Source organism: Nannobrachium achirus (genome assembly GCF_963921795.1).
Source record: "Nannobrachium achirus genome assembly, chromosome: 3".
Lineage (NCBI taxonomy): Eukaryota > Metazoa > Chordata > Actinopteri > Myctophiformes > Myctophidae > Nannobrachium > Nannobrachium achirus.
Genome location: NC_137812.1, coordinates 44,364,935 through 44,383,024, shown reverse-complemented (window position 1 = coordinate 44,383,024; position 18,090 = coordinate 44,364,935).

Genomic DNA, 18,090 nt, shown 5'->3' with positions numbered 1-18,090 from the left:
TTTCACTGGTACCAGTGAGTTTCCATTGCCCTGTCAGATAATTGGTCTCCGGGGATACGGTTCATTTTAAAGTGAAGTAACACACTAATAAGGCCAATAACAAACACACACACACACACACACACACACACACTCACACACACGCAGTCACACACACAGACAGAACCGCATAAATATTCACATGCATGCAGCTTTACATACATAGCCTATACATGCCCCCTTTTTCAGATCATTTATTCAGATCATTGGAAGCAGACGCAGGGGGCCAAATGCTAAAACTGTGAATAGTCACTCATTTAATTCTGCTAGCGTTGCAGCTTAGACACTCTCACATGCAGACGAATGCCTCATTTATGTTCTGTCGTAGGGCGATCGACAAACTCACAGCGTGTCGCGGACGCCAGGCGCCGTGAGCTTGTAGATCGGCTATTTCCGGGCCCTCAACACCCTCATACGGCGAAGAACGGATCGAGCTAGAAGAGCTGATGTGCCGCGCGGCACGCACTCACTATGCAAGATATGCAGTAATGTTAGCCTTCACTGAAGCATGAAAGGCGTTCTGATTCAGTATGAACTTTTTATGTTTTAGACACAAAGCAACGTTCTGCCGCACAATTGTGTGCGTGGGCGCCGCGTGGGCGCCGCGTGGGCGCGCACGAGGGTCTGTGTGACCTTGTCAAGACTGCGCCCATTTAATCATCACGGGGAAATCTCAAACATTCCTTTAAAAGTGAACATGAAAGGTAACCTTCTCTATTTTTACTCTCCATTTCTCCACAGAGAAGTCAGGGAATTATCTCTTCACTCTCTGCCTTTCGCAATACAGAGGAGACACATGAATAGTAGGATGGAGAGGAGAGAGAGAGAGAGAGAGAGAGAGAGAGAGAGAGAGAGCGAGAGAGAGAGAGAGAGAATGACAGCCCGGGAGATGGCGAGGAAAACGGGGACAGCGAGAAGGAGAGAACAAGAGTTTGGAAGACAGGGCCGGAAGAGAGAGAGCGATGATGGAGAGAGCGAGAGAGAAGGAAGAGACGGAGGAAGGAAAAGAGGGAGAAAAAGAAAGAGAGTAAGTTAAAGTATACATAGGGAAATGAGGCAAAGTAAGGAAATATAGAGAGAACGGAACACATAATATGTTAAAGTGGTGAGGTTTTAGATGATTGGAGGCTGGGAAAAGTATTTGGTATAATGGGGGGGATAATGTGTCTATTTAAGAGCGACAGAGAGAGAGAGGGGGGGAAGAGAGAAAGAGAGTGTGTGTGTGAGAGAGAGATAATGGCAAGACACAAAAGGAGATGTTATAATGAAGAGTGGTAGGGGTCTGCATGTGGAACTCTACAAACAGCTTCATTAGACATCTCATGAAAAGACTCAAGGATCACCTCTCTCTCTATCTCTCTCTCTCTCTCTCTCTCTCTCACTCTAATTCACTCGCAGGCATATACGCACGCACACACGCACGCACGCACACACACGCACGCACGCACGCACGCACGCACGCACACAAGTGTTTATCGTATCTTATCTTATCTTATCTTATCTTATCTTATCGTATATAAAAGTAATTGCAAATGTATTCCATTGGTCAAATCCTTTTAAGTAAGATAATGGCAAAGGCCTAAAGCCTTATTGTTATAATTAGTTTTTAATTAAATTAATCAAATAACTATTGATTTAAAAAACCCACCTTTTATTTTTTGCTCTGTGTCTCTGTCTGTCTATCTGTCTGTCTGTCTGTGTGTGTCTCTGTCTGTGTCTGCTCTCTCTCTCTCTCTCTCTCTCTCTCTCTCTCTCTCTCTGTGGTGGTATTAGTTTAGCTTAAGACCAGAGCAAATAAGAGGCCAAGGTCTTGACTGGGCTGGAGTGTTTAGGCCAGTCAACCAAAGCCTGTTTCACTCTTGTCCCTGCATCTCACAGGAGACCAATTACAACCACTGCTAAGTCATGGATGGAGCGCTGGATCAAACCCACACATTTAGCATGCATTCCCATGAATGCACCATGCAGGCAACACACACACACACACACACACACACACACACACACACACACACACACACACACACACAGACACGCACACACACACACACACACACACACGCACACGCACACACGCACACGCACACACGCACACACGCACACGCGCACACGCGCACACACGCACACACGCACACACACAGTTCATGCTTTCTATTGTTCTTTCTTTCTATGCATCTTATCGCTCTTTTCTCTTATGTACAATGTTTTGAAAGAAAAGGGATGATGTCTCTCTATGCCACAGAAACCCAACTCCCAAGGCTTTAGAGCAGTGTACACACACAGGCACAAGCACACACACGCAAGGAAATGCAATGTCACAATTCCCCTATTACCCAGCAATATTTCTCCCAAAAAATATTTTCCACAGAGACCCAACAGGCCATCACACACACGCACACACACACCACACACATACACATGCACAGTCTGTTCACTGGTGACTCAGTTCTTATGTGGCACACATCACCTCCTCATCCACTCATTGTGCACCGTGACACACACACACACACACACACACACACACACACACACACACACACACACACACACACACACACACACACACACACACACACACACACACACACACACACACACACACACACACAACTAGCGTATGAATCATTTATAATGATCGTTAAGAGGGGAGAAAAGGGGGGTTAGGTGGGTGGAATAAATCCCCCTCTGCCCACCCCCCCCCCCCTCCCGTGGTCACGCTGATAGGAACTGACAGGCCACCAGATAAGGAGCAAATTACCCAGAGTCATCTGGCACGGACACACAGGCACATGGACACAATCCCACACATACCTATACTCCTCTGTCTGATCCGTTCCCGTTAAGGTTGCCTTGGCTGTTTGATCTCCTGGACCCTGATTCTCTGGCTGATCCCCGCTGGTTAAGGTTGCCTCTGCTGTTTGATCTGCTGGTATCTGATTCTCTGGCTGATCCCTGCTGGTTAAGTTTTCCTTCGCTGATTTATCTCCAGGTTCTGACCCATGCCTGTTTGCCGGATTAAACCTTGTGCCGTTTGATTTCTTACCTAATAGTCTCGGTGTCGTGCTTGTGGGTTCTTTCCTGTTCTGAGACGATGACTGACCGTTACCCAGCAAGCACGGTCAGGACCTGGACCAATCAGTGACGCCTCGATTGGGGCCAGATCAAGTGACATGACTAAGATCTGGCCTAGAATATCACCTGATTTCAACCAACATAAATCCTGCCCACAAAAACGGACGTCCTGGATAATCAGAGAGGGTCCGATCGAGGCCAGATAAATATCATAACTAGTAAGATACTGTATGTCCCAGAATATAACCTTATATCATAACTAGTCAGATATGTCCCAGAATATAACCTTATATACTCATATTTCAACTAACATTACACACAATAACAATAATCCTGTAAAACGAAAAGGTCCATATGACATCCTGTTAATGACGTCAAGATCATCACCATATGGGCTGTTATCTGGCCTAGTTCCGAACGTCACCGGTGTCACCGGAGGACGTTATCATAACGTCATCATGACGTCATTTGGCTTGCAGGGTACAGTACAATCCGTCTGAGACTTCCAGACGAGAGTTGGCGGCCACAGGCCACATGCTCTGCGCCAATGAGCAACAACTCACTGCTGTTTGGGGGGCTGTATGCAATGGCAAACATTTGGAGGCTCTCAACGACCAGTATCCTGTGGCTTACTCTGGTCAATCAAACAGCGTTTAATGCAGCGTACCACTACTACCACTCCTCTCCGGTCCGGAACCATGCCTTCATGCTCTGGAGCTCCAGATACCTGCTGGCCATTCCTGCAGTCTCTGCTCATTAAGACCTGAGGCCCATTCTAAAAATTCCTTCTAAATCAGATGTTCTCCCAAAATGATATGTATTTGGCCGCAGACCCCTCATCTGAAATAGTTTTGTGCCAAGGACCCCCAGAAGAGAAGATCTGTGTAAAAGAATTCAAAGTTATTCAAACTTTTCAAAGGGTTTAAAACAGTATATGTATGTACAAGCTCGCAGCACAGCACAAAGAGCCGCTGTGAGCTTGTACAGCTGCTATTTGTGAATAGCCAACGCAAATATCTTAAATGACACACGGTTTTAATTGATTAATCAGTTTGACTTTTCTCTTTCACACCATCCTGGATCTAAGCTTACACCGACCAGACTCCTTATCTCCCATCTACCAAGTGGAGGGCCTTCCCTCACAGCCAGATCGTGCAGGGTCGGTATGTTGCCTATAGGAAGTGGAGCAGAAGGTAAAGGACTCTCTCCCAACCCTGATTAACTGCCTTTTTGTGACACCTCAGTCCCTGCAGTGGGAATATTCCACACAGTTAGCTTGCCGTGCTGGGGTGGCCTGGACCCTCTCCCCTCTCTGACAAATATTTTGGTGGGAATCCATGGATCGGAACACCCATGCAGGCGTGGTGTTCCGATCCATGTGTCCACACGGTATGCTTGCAGGACAAGAACTGCCATCAAGCCCCAGGTGGTTTCCTCCAGCCTGTTGCCCTCATTCCCTCGTCTCTCCGGACTTCATTACTGGACTCCCCGCACTGGAAGGTAACACTACTATATCTTCACTCTAGACATACTGTATTTTCGGAGGCTGCTCACTTTATTCTGATGCTTAAATTGCCCACAAGCCGACAGACAGCGAACATGAAGCTGATTCAAGAGTTTAGTTTGCACGGCCTCCCTCGAGACATCTTGACGACTATCTCTTGAAAGTTGACATTACTGAACCAAAAAATATGTTGCATCTCAACTTTTCGCATTCCTAGATTTCCTTTCCATCAAGTGCAGTATCAAAATAGATTATAATTAATTCAGTCCCTTGTTGGTGTGCAACTTGAACAGCGCTGCATGAGTTGTGATGATGAGATTGCTGCGACGACCCTGCGTGTTGTTGCTGCTGCTAAGGCTGATTGACAGGGTGGAGTCTGATGCATTGCCTGGTAGATTTGAGGATCACCTGGGCTTGGTGTGTCCAGACTATAAATGAATACATGTGCCTCCCCACACTCACTCGCCCCACACTCTCTCTCTCCTTTCCCCTCACAGGTTGCCTCAGGTCATGGGTTATCTCTTTTACACACCTCCTCATATTCATATCGCACATACAGTACACCTCCACCCATAATGTACATTGCAGACACACTGATATTCAGCTATATTGCAGGATCCTGTAGTTATGTTACTTTATTTATGAAGTATCTCATATTACATTGAATGACAGACAAATAGAACACAGTACTATGCAGTAGATATGTAAAGAAAAACAAAAAAGAAAACAGTAAGTCTAAACAAACAGTATATACAACAAATTAATAATATTTTTTGACTGAAATGGCAAGAGTATTTTTTAATGCTGCTGTGGGTTGGGGAGGCAATGCTTGTGAGATTGAATGAGGCTGGACCAGTGGACACCATGATATAGAGACACATAAGGGCCAGAATTCACACACAATCAAGCACGCATTCACGCGCGCACACGCGCACAAAATCAAGCGCGCATTCACGCACGCACGCACGCATGCACGCACGCACGCACGCACGCACGCACGCACGCACACACGCACACACACACACACACACACACACACACACACACACACACACACAGATAAGTACCCTTATCTTGATTTATTCCTCTTTTCTCCCTGGCTACGGGAGAATAAAACGGTATCTCTCTGTCTTCTCTCCGTAACCCCACGGGAGAAGCGGCACTTAAGAGAACACAGACACGACACGTTGAAACGGGGCTGCTGCGGATGCGTATACGGAGGAGAACAATCACCTAAAACTGCCTCAGTTCGACCGGCAAAATAACACACCTAGGCTGAGACCGTCTTGCAGCAGCTTAAGCCTACAGGTAATGAATGTCTCTGAAATGTCTCTGAGTCATTGACTGACTGAGTCACTGACTGATGAAGTTACACCACTGGTCGCGGTTGGCCCGGCAGAGTATTGGAGTTTCCCTATTGGCCACTGCTCTTCAGAATGATACAGCGTTATCAGCAGCTCCATAGTCTTCAATTACGCCCACAGGGATCTTCAATTACATCTTCAGCGTCCTCAGAATGTGACCCATGGTGTATCCAGGGTTTAACAACTATTTATTTTTTCAATCAGCTTGTTCCAAACTGAACACTTTTTTTTCATGTTCCTTTTCTCGCATTCCACCCCCAACTAACCTCTTAAACTGGGAGTGCCTTTCAGCCCCAACTAACCTCCTAAAATAGGTATATTTTATAAGTGTAATAACCAGTGAGCCGCCTAAGGGCGACAAGGGCGAGGTCGCGCCATGTCTTGGCCATCTGGCCAGTGATGTGTATCGGACCAGTTACCCATATATGGAGACCCCTGGTACCCATATATGGAGATCCATGTACTGTATATGGAGGTATGCTGTGAGATCCCAAACATGCTTACTCAGTTATTCGTTATGTGAAAGTCATATGATTTGGTCTTGGCCATATATGGATTCTATTAGTGTGGTATGTGGCCGATGTGGCCTCCATATACAGTGGGCATTCCCATATGAAGTCCTGTTAGATATGGGCTTAATATTGATGACATCCGGGATCTCCATATATGGGCATAAAAGGGGTTCTGTTGGTGTGGTTCCCTTGACATCACAGTGATGTCAGAGTAGCAAACCCATAGACTGCAAAAAAGCATACGGACGGACAGAGACATGTGCCGTTTCTCATACTAAACTGCGACCTTCAGTCGCAATATTAATGTAGGCCAACATAGCTCAATCTAAATCTACATGAACTCTTTCCTTCAGTTCACAGCTGATTATTATGAATGTCAGTAACTGGCATCTGGGGTGGGATGATAATGAAGGAGGAAAGAAGAAAATCTATGTCACTAAATGCTTGCCTCTATTATTAACTCTTATTCTGCCAGATGTTGTTATTTATTATTGGGTTTTGTGCCAGCAAAAGCACCTTACCTTTGCGATGATATAGACAAAGGTGTATTCTTTTTTTTTTTGAAATGTTCTCTTAAAGAGTGTGCCGTGGCTCTACCAGCAGTAGGGGGCAGCCTCATGCAAGAATTAATGTGAAATGGTCTCAGCTCGACGCTTGCTTGTCAAGGCTGTTCAAGGCTGATGAGTCGCTACAGAGCAATAGATCCAGAGAAAAACACATGGAACAGTGTTGTGACTCCATTGATGTTAACGTCCAGTTGGATTTTAAGAGTACTTTTATGGGAGCTGTTTCAACGGTAGACACCCGCGCGACACCTCAACAGGTTACAGACATCAAACCAAGGTACAAAAGAACGAGCCAAAGAACGTACAATTGGCATTATCGGGCCGTCAAAAATGGGGCGAACGGGAACGTTCAAAGCAGTATAAGAGTTAAGAGTGATGATGGGGACGCAATCTTCTGGTGCAGAGTTGGTTTATGGACAAGATTGATTTCTCTGAAGAAATAGAACATCATATAATGATAAAATCAATGTATTATCACTGTATGTTTTATGTAAGATACTGTATGTGGTTTGTGTGTGTGTGTGTGTGTGTGGGTGTGTGTGTGTGTGCGTGTGTGTGTGTGTGTGTGTGTGTGTGTGTGTGTGTGTGTGTGTGTGTGTGTGTGTGTGTGTGTGTGTGTGTGCGCGCGCGCGCATGCACATGTACGTTAGTGTGTGTGTGTGATGGACGGACGGACGGACGGACGGACGGACGGACGGACGGACGGACGGACGGACGGACGGACGGGTAAAACAATTACAAAGGCCCCAGAACAATACATTCACAGGTTCTTGACATAATAGCCTCTTAAAATAGAAAATTTAGTCTTCAACTTGGTGTGTGTGTGTGTGTGTGTGTGTGTGTGTGTGTGTGTGTGTGTGTGTGTGTGTGTGTGTGTGTGTGTGTGTGTGTGTGTGTGTGTGTGTGTGTGCGTGCGTGCGTGCGTGCATGTGTGTAACTTGAGTTATATAACCTGGGTAATATGGGTACCTGGGCCAAAGAGAAAGGAGAGGAGAGGAGGAGGGACTATTAATTGCTTCCTTTGTGTCATAGTAGAGATATGCGTCATCACTTTGCAAAGAGGCTGTCCATTTTCGTCTCCTGCAAACATTTGAGTAATGCGCTGTAGAGGTCAGCTATGGACGAACTGGACTTAAAGCTCCAATGCTTTCCAGGCACCACTGGGTTGCACTATGGCTTTCTCTAATGGTCCATGAACCACCCGCCTATGCACAGCCTTAACATGCTCTCAGCCACCCATGCTCCAATGCACGCACACTGGACAGAACCTTTCTCCACACTGCTGTCTGGGTGTGGAACACCCTATACCAGAGCATGTGGTTGATTCCATGACAGACAATGGACTTCAAGCCTTTAAACACAGAGTTCATAGACATCTCCTTACCACCCTTCACACTGACTGTTGAGCTGCAGTGAGCCGTATGATTGGCCAAAGGATAGTGCATACATTATCTTACTTGGCTATTGTTCACAATTGCATTTAATTTAAAAGAAAACTCATGGTCAATGCCAAGTGCTTTCATGTCAAACAGCACTGACGTCTGCTTCTTAACACATGGGCTGCTCAGGTTTATAACATTTCTAGCTGTTGCTGCTGCCGCCGTTCACTCACGCTTTATTTTGAAGAGCCTCGGAAGCTTCGTGCGTGTGCACGTGGGTGTCCACTGACGATTGAGGAAGATAATCCCTTTGTTTACAAACGCTCACGAAACTAAAATCCAACCGGGAGCCGACCATCGCGTTATAGTGTCGCCGTGAAAACAATCAGATCTCTGCTTCCCTGGCGTTCTTTTCACCTCATTCAGAGATAAAGCCCTTTTTATGTTTCAGAGTAGAATGGAAATCAATGCAACCATCTCGTGCCATTTTCTCTCTCTCCCTCTCTCTCTCTGCTACGGGGTGACGTATGGACTCGGGTCATTCAGAGGGCAGGCAGCTGCACGTACAGTTAACCCTTCGTTGACTCGTTCAGGGACGAGACAACTCCTTTTGGCAGGGTGACACCTAGTGGCCTTAACTCGTTACTGAACGAGTTTGGCTCCTTGGGTGTTAAGCCGGCCAGTGGTTCATGTCCCCTCTAAGTTAATCAAGATCACTTTCTTCACCCAATCATTCTCTTCCTTCCTTAGTATGTGTCCGTACCATCGCAGTCTGCCTCTTCTCCACAGTGCTCAATCTTCTCCCTAAACCCCTTTTGACTCTTTGCCTTCTGTAGCTAGTAGCTTCCACACCTTCAACTTGGACAGATGCTTTTTCGTCTCAAATTTCTTAGCTCGCAGAGTTAGGTCTCCAATGGCACGCACAATTCTCCAGGAATTGCCTTGACATTCCTGACCAGGACTTTTCTGACCATGATACAATGGGGATTGCCCATAAGTCTGACATCTCATTACTCCGACTACGTGGCAACGCTTGCGGGATAGGATTAGTAATGGAGCGAGTTGGAAGAACGCAAAGTCGGAGTAATGTGCCGTCGGAAGAATGACACGGCACCGATGAATCTATTGTGCTCTTCTGAACTCGAGAGCTACTTTTTAAATGACCAGTTCAACATGATCTACCCAACCCCAAAAACATGTACCTGATGGGGCTTTGGAATAGCAGCTCTGGCGTTACATAATAAGACAAACACACGTAAATAGTAAGAAAATAGGGTAATAGAGGGTAGCCTATGCACATGCATAAAGCGAATGGCAAATCGAGTGGCAAAGTGAGTTTAACGTTGTTTAATGCAATCAGATAGGACTTTTCTGTTTGGATGTATGGGCTGTCAAGGCCAGAAAGTAGTTTTTGCATCTCAGTAGGCGTTCCCGCATAACTTCCGGGTATGATGATGATGTCACTCGCATACCCTCTATAGTGGGGGAAAGAAAGTCTTCATCCCATTCTGTATGGAAGTGGTAGGTTTTCAGGTTCTTTGTAATGCTACTGACTCTTGAAAACAAAGCATTGCATTGTGGGGGTTTGCCTACTTTAGAAGCCGTGAAGGGAGCTGACGCAGGCCCTTCTTGATGTCAGTCAAGTCACCTTAATTCATGATGTGACAGATACCAAAAACAGAGGTTTTGTGATTATTGTTTTATAAATATATATGTTTTATATCAGGTGGTCTGCCTTTGTGATCTACTGGTAGATCACAATCTACCTTTTGGGCACCTCTGGTGTACTGTGTGCAAACAGTGAAATTGAAAGACATGAATTACTACCGTATCAGTTTACGTTTTGAAAAGATTGACCCCAGCCTTTCAGAATGGGGAGTGGATGCATCAAACTCACTTAAATCATTGCCACTCAGCTATGACTCACTACTGTGTGATTCACAGGGTTCTGTCCTTAGACACGGCCAGACATCATTGCAGTGCTCCCTGTTGTCAAACACGATTTAGTATTTGGGACTGACAGGATAGTTTAGTCATATAAAAGTATACAGCATTTTAGCATCATAAATAAATAATGTTACTGTTATTTAAGTAATTTCTTTTTCTATAATGTTAATGATGTTTTGTTTGTCTGGGCCTTAATAGTGCGGCGATTTGCAGGATCAAAGCTAGTTCAGGGGGCGGTCACAAGGGGGCGCGCGCGCGGCGGGGGCCGGGACACTGGGTCCCGCCCCCCCCTTACCCAAGGTTCAGGGTAGCTAGTGGGTCACTTCATGTTGCTTAGCTGCTGCCCCGCCTCCACCCCAGCGCCACCGTTAGGTTCTGCCTCAGATCCCCCGTGGGGGGTCTCGGGCCAGAGCTCGCTGTAATAAGATTATGCCCTCGATACTCATGGCAACATGGGGATCGTGGGACAGCGAGAAATGGCCCGAGGCAGAATCCATGCCAATCAATGTTCTTACTTAGGCTATAGATTCTATGCTGTCTTTATAGTAGTGCTTAGGCTGCCAATCTAATGCTCTTACATAGGCTTTAGATATTATGCTGTCTCTATAGTAGGATGCTCAATATGCCATGCTGTATGATGCTTGCTTGCTGCCTTCATTCTTGTCAATAAAGTATACTTAAACCCAGTGATCGTCTCCTGAACTGTAATTACCAGGTCACAGGTGTCTCTCCCTACCACTTACAGTATTTTAACTAGGGGTGGGCAAAAATGCATTCATGATATATCATGTTTTTTAATGATACAATATTAAAATTGAATTGTAAGGTGCAGAATAAAGTTGTATTTATTGACTTAAATAATAATTTAATTTAATTTAATTTATGTTTTTATTTAAAAAAATCACACCCGTGTGAAGTGGAGCTGTGTGTGTGTGTGTGTGTGTGTGTGTGTGTGTGTGTGTGTGTGTGTGTGTGTGTGTGTGTGTGTGTGTGTGTGTGGATCATGTGTACCGATTTTTGTGATATTTGAAGAAAATATGTAGGAAAAGGAGCAAAAAGTGTGTTTTGGAGAAAATTCAAGATGGCGGAAAATCTATCATGGCGCAAATGGGCGTGGCCTATATGGGGAGATGCGTCATGACCCAAGGAATCCAGGGAAAAAATATTTTTAATTTTCCGACCTACGGTTCAAGAGTTACAGGCCAAAACGTAAAGTGGGGTGTTATGGCGCCACCATGCGGCCAAATGACACAATTATTTTTTATTTAATCCTTGAAATCATTATGAACCTCCTCTCCAAGTCTTGAAACTCTAGCCCCTATGGTTTGCGAGAGACAAATAATTGAATGTGAGTTTTTGCGATTCCCATTATAAGTCAATGGGGAAAATTAATTCACTAATAAATTAATATCAATTAAACTATAGAACCTTTCTCTTAGAAAAGTAATAGCCCACGATTCCCGAGTAAGCCGGTCGATTTGACATATGGCGCGAGTGTGTGGTGGCAAAACTGTGGGACTAGTGGCGTGCCGAAGTTTAGGAAGTTCAGGCTACATACAGACACACACACAGACAGACAGACAGACAGACACACAGACAGACCCACACGGCCACGTATAGGGAGCCTGTGCTTCACACAGCTCCAAAAATCATGTCAGAAAGACTGACTGGCTGCATTTAAGTGTATGATTAAACCATTATGGTTTATATTGTTAATAATTGTTTAACAACTTTCTAGTATAAAAAGCTTGGGGTAAAAAAATCACAATCCTAATATCGAATAACAACATTGGGCCCGATTCACCAACCTACTTACGAACGTTCTTACGAAGAAATTTGTTCTTAGACCCTTTTAAGAAGTTTTTTAAGAAGATTTGGCATACACCAATGTTTTCTTAGCTGTGATTTGTTCTTATGTTAAGAAAAAATCTACGCATACTGTAGAGCACTCTTAGGGTGGCCTTTTAGTTCTTAAGTGTGACATGCTGTGCTAAAATAATGTATTCTTTAAGTTTCATCAATTCTACAGTTGTATAATAATATGATTTAAATCATCAAAATATTTGTATCATATCTTTAGAGCAGTGGTTCTCAAAGTGTGGTTTGAGGACCTCCAGGGGTCCTTTAGGAAGTTCCAGGGGGTCCACAGTAAAACAAGGAAGAGTTTTACCATTTTAACCCAGTTTTAAAATTTGTTTGAAAATAGCCGATCTACAAGCTCACAACCGAACGCATAACCATTACAGCCCAATTTGAGCTTGTAGATGGGATATTTTTTTAACACTTTGATAAATCTTGAAAAATCTTCCCAGGCAGAAAATATTTTTAGGTGCATGGGGGTCTACAGAATGCATGTTAATTTGGGGGTCCTTGACATGAAAATGTTTAGAACCTAGTTTTCAACAGGTCTGAAAATTCCCCCCCCCCCCCCCCTCCCCTCGGCACAACTCTTTACCCCCCCCCCCCCCAACAGCCGCCACACGCCCATTTTCCTGTCCCCTTCCTACCTGAAAGCCCCCCTTGCACCATGCACCATATCCCAACCACCACACCCCTACTTCCACCCCATTACATACCAAGCAGCTGCTAACTTAAAGCCCCTCTATACCCACCTACCAGCTTTCAGTAATAAAATGTTTAATATCCACAACTAATGCTATTTCCAAACATGAAATATGGATAACATTCTAATTTCAGCAAATTTACATTGATGTCTATAGTGAAATAATAAAATACATTCATTCATTAAATACAAATAATTAGCTGTTCACTTCAGAAGTATCTCCACAGAAGTATTTTTTTTTTAATGTTTGGAGCCTGGTGTTCCACCATCTTTACACTTTAGTTAGGCTATTCTTGCCTTCATTCTCTCAACTTTATTTCTGTGAGTGATTTCTTGTTAGTTCTGTGTACAGCAATCAAACACAGGTGTGACTGCAGAGAGTCGTGCCTTATATGGGGATTTGTGGGTGGCTCCCTATGGTAATAGGGATGCAAATTAGGATATGTGGGGCGTCTACCTATGATAATTAGGATTACCTGGCACACCCCTTCAAGTTACGAGGATCGGCATTCATCATGATAAGAACATAGTTAAGAACAATTTTGCCTTCCTAAGAACGTTTCATGAATGTGACTGGACTTCACTTAGGAATTCACTTAGGAAGAAATTTAAGAACAAGTTAAGAAGAAAGTTAAGAACTTATTGGTGAATGAGGCCCAATGATCTGTTTTGCAAGCGTATCTCTTTTGATCCAAAGGTGTAGTGGCGCTGCTATTTTAATGACGTCACGCGCACAAAAACCACCTGCTGCCAGGATTACTGAGTGGCAGGCACCTACCTGCACTCATAGACATCAAAGGGGGCTGCTTGAGCCCCTACCCTTTTATCCGTCTGTAAAAAAGTGCCCTCTCCAGACCATGAATGCAGGTTTTACTATGGTGAACAAAATGCAAATGCTCTCTTTCCTGAAGGCAGCATTCAAGAGAATTGCCTTGTCCAAACTCACCTGAACTTGAATGCAGCATCTTATGTTGAAAGAATTGCCCTCTCTGTGTAGAAATCAAGCATTGAAAATAGCCGACCTCCAACGTCGCGCTGCGACGCATTGTGAGCTTGGAGGTCTGCTATTTTCGTTGTTTTCACCAAAAAGCCCTTTTAGAAATGTCAGCCCCTGCCTCTCTAACATTCTCTGCACGTCCCTGCTGAGTGGCACAAGCAGTGGAACAGCCTGGGCAGCCAGACAACCCGATGGACAGAGAGAGGCATCACCACAGATGAATGTCTCGCTACTGGCCATGACCAACCTTGGGCTGTCTGGAAAACATTGAACCGTTTGCGGGTCGGCGAAGGATGCTGCAAGGCATCTATGTACAGAAAAAGAAATGTACATTAGCATTTTCAGATGCATGTGTGTGTGGTGATGAACCACAAACTATGGAACACATCATGAGATGTAGATACGCTCCACAATGTACTTAGTCGAGGACCCACATGGCCAAAAGCTCAAAGAAAAGAGGGGTACCTGTGATTTTCTGCCGTACTTTTTATTTCAGTTGTATCTATTAGGTTGGTCATTAAGGTCCACAGAATGAGAGGCCTGCTCTGCCGGAAACAACGCGAAAAAAGGTTATGGCCATTTGTATACGGTATTCACTGTCCCATTGACTCTGATATTAAAAAAAGAAAAAAAGTCTGCTTTAATTAGCATGTGAGGGGTCAAATTAGGGATTCTTCGTGATTCTGAATCCATTGCAAGCATTTGTTTTGCATGAAAAACATTCCTTGGGCAAGATATCAACCCCCCAAAACAGTCAAAAGTGATGAGTCATCACTTTTTTTCCACTTTTCACACCAAGCAATGTTTTTTATGCAAAACAAATGCTTGCAATGGATTCAGAATCATGAAGAACCCCTAATTTGACCCCTCACATGCTAATTAAAGCAGATGTTTTTTCTTTTTTTTAATATTTCTAGTGGAGTCAATGGGACAGTGAATATACAAATGTCCATAACTTTTTTTCGCGATGTTTCCGGCAGAGCAGGCCTCTCATTCTGTGGACCTTAATGACCAATCTAATAGATAAAACAGAAATAAAAAGTACGGCAGAAAATCACAGGTCCCCTCCCATTTTGGGGACTGGGTCCCCGACTAACTGGACATGACCTGGCCGAGCCAAATGCTGCTGCACTCGCCTGCGCCACCCACTGGAAAGAGACGTGATATAGAAGAAGGCCGGACACGAGGAAGAAGAGGACGCAAACTCACGCAAACTTGTGTTTACGCAGACTACTGCATTAAAAAAAAAGATTCAAAGGTTCTAAATTCAGCAACAACAACATTATATGCCTAACATTGGCTTCAATGTAATTGGTTTTAAAATGGTGCTTCCGAAACAGCCAAAGGAACAGTCACAATTACACGCCCACCATGCTCTAGGGCAGGGGTCTTCAACGTTTTCAGGCCAAGGACCCCTTAGTTGAGAGAGATGAAGCAGGGACCCCCACAACATTTTCATAGATTCCATATACTGTAGTTTCTTCGTTTGACAGCACAATCAGTATTTTGGATTCCTGTACATTTTTGTGTTCAGATATTTAAACACTTGAACCGTCATATCAATACTTAGTAAACTTGACCTTTCACTATGTACTTGGTCTGCCCTTTTTCCTCTCTACACCAAACCTCTTTGCCGAAAGTAGCCTATCTACAAGCTCACAATGCCTCGAAGCGCAAGGCGTTGTGAGCTTGTAGATCTGCTATTTTTGAATAAAGTTCTCAGAATAATATGGACGTTAGGGTTCAAGTGGTTAACTCATCCAGAGCCCAGGACATTAACGGATTAGGGGGTCCAGAGTGCCCCCTCCCGGCCCCATTAACGGCCATTGTCTTATTTTGAAGGCCAGAAGTCTAGACCGGAAGTACTTCCGGTCTGACGTCATCGGATCCTGCGACGGAACCGATCATTGTTTACGTGGTGCCATGCTGGATTGCATAGGAGCGTTTATACATGTGTTTTATAAGCGAGCATCTGCCTCCATCTTCGCTTCTAAAGTGTTGTTTTGAGATAATGGACATTAAAGATGAGATCGGCCGTCCACCTCAATGTTATGGGATGACTATTGTGTGCTCGTGGAGCCGTGATGATGACAAATCAGCGCGGATTTCGTCTCCGGAGCGTCGGCCATTGTACTAGGTATTTTTACTCGCCGTTACAGTAATATATTACTTTTCGCGCGACATCACGCATTCGGCACTATACGTACTCTAGTACTTATCGCGTGACATCACGCGAAAGGCACTAGATGAGTTAATATAAAAAAGGAGAAAAAAAGTTTCTATCACACAAAGATTTGGAGGACCCCCTGTAGTAACTCTGAGGACCCCCTATGGGTCCCGGACCCCCCGTTGAAGACCCCTGATATCCTTGTGTGATTCGGTTGCGGTTCTCGTTATCCTTTCCTCAGCTGAGCGATGGGATCTCAGCCAAGTTATCACATACTCCAGCGGATCCCACTGGTCTAGAGGTGATCCCACTGGTCTAGAGGTGATCCCACTGGTCTAGAGGTGATCCCACTGGCCTAGAGGTGATCCCCCTGGTCTAGAGGTGATCCCACTGGTCTAGAGGTGATCCCACTGGTCTAGAGGTGATCCCACTGGTCTAGAGGTGATCCCACTGGCCTAGAGGTGATCCCACTGGTCTAGAGGTGATCCCCCTGGTCTAGATCGAGGTGATCCCACTGGTCTAGAGGTGATCCCACTGGTCTAGAGGTGATCCCACTGGTCTAGAGGTGATCCCACTGGCCTAGAGGTGGCCCAATAACAACTTGTAGTTGTTTTAAAAACCTTGTCAGGCAGAAATGAATAGGCCCTATATTTAGGCCTATAGGGCCTAGTTGCATCATGGTCCAAGGAATCCAGGGAATTCTTGAATTTACAGTATGGTTCAACCTACTGTATGGCTCATAAAACATGAATGTAAAGTGACCTGTTATAGTGCCACTATGAGGCCGGTTTTAAAAATTCAGCTGTGCCTGAGATTAACTGCTCACTGATAGACAGACAGACAGACAGACACACAGACACACAGACACACACGGATAGGGTGACGGAGGCATGACAGAGCCTCCAAAAAAGAAGGCAAAAACATATTAGTTATAGATGAATTTATTTTTACTTTAGTGAGAGACATCTGTATGTCTGTTGTGCCCCCAAACACACATGGTCTAAAAGGAGAGGCACCGCAACACCAACCAACAGCAGTTCAAATACAGCTATCCAGCAAAAAGTGCCATCCGTGCTAGGAATGTTAACAAATTGAAGTCAGAGTTGGAGGGTTGAAGTCCAGCAATTGCTTTTCACAAAAGCTGCTGTTCAAAATAAAGCTGCTATATGGAAGCATCATTCCATGTAAGTCGCCTTTTAGCTGAACACAACACAAGTAGCCTTCTACAGATGCTAATATATTCAGGGAAGCAATGGCCATTGCCCAAGAGACTGTTTTCAACAGCTTCAAAAACATAGATGACATTAAAACTCCTCAGAATACTTGTCCCTGCAACGGTGAAAAGAGGGTGGAACACCTTCAAAATATATGAATTGACTAACGTCAAAAGAGGGGGTTATTATTATTCACCAAACATTATTATGCTACCATTAACTAAAATACAAAAAGACAATGGCTAAACCTACTTATCTAAACTAAAAATACACAGGAGAAAACAGAAGGGGAAAAGCATAATTAATAAACGGAACAAAATAACCATTCACCCTAACGGCACTGTGACAAGGTTTAGAAAAGTGAATTATAGAAAAACGTAATGGTACCAAGATGAATATTTTTCAAAACAGTTCGATGAATTCCTGGATGCGAAGGCCAATTTATGCTTGCAGTGGCCTTGCATGGTTTCCTCCGCCGTCGGTGTGTGTGTGAATGGATGAATGTAATGCACATTGTAAAGCGCTTTGGATAAAAGCTATAAATGCACCATTTTCCATTTGTCACTCAAAGCATAAATTGGCCTTGAGGGATACAGCTCAACCTGATGTATTTGTCAGAATGACTTTCCAGGATTCTACACCAAAGGAGGATTTTCTCACTCTTTTGCACTCAAAGGATAGAACAAGAGGTGAGGATATTTAGAACGAGGGGGAAAAAAAGAGGAATAAATACATCCCCTTTCATAAACCGATGGGTTAGGCAGGT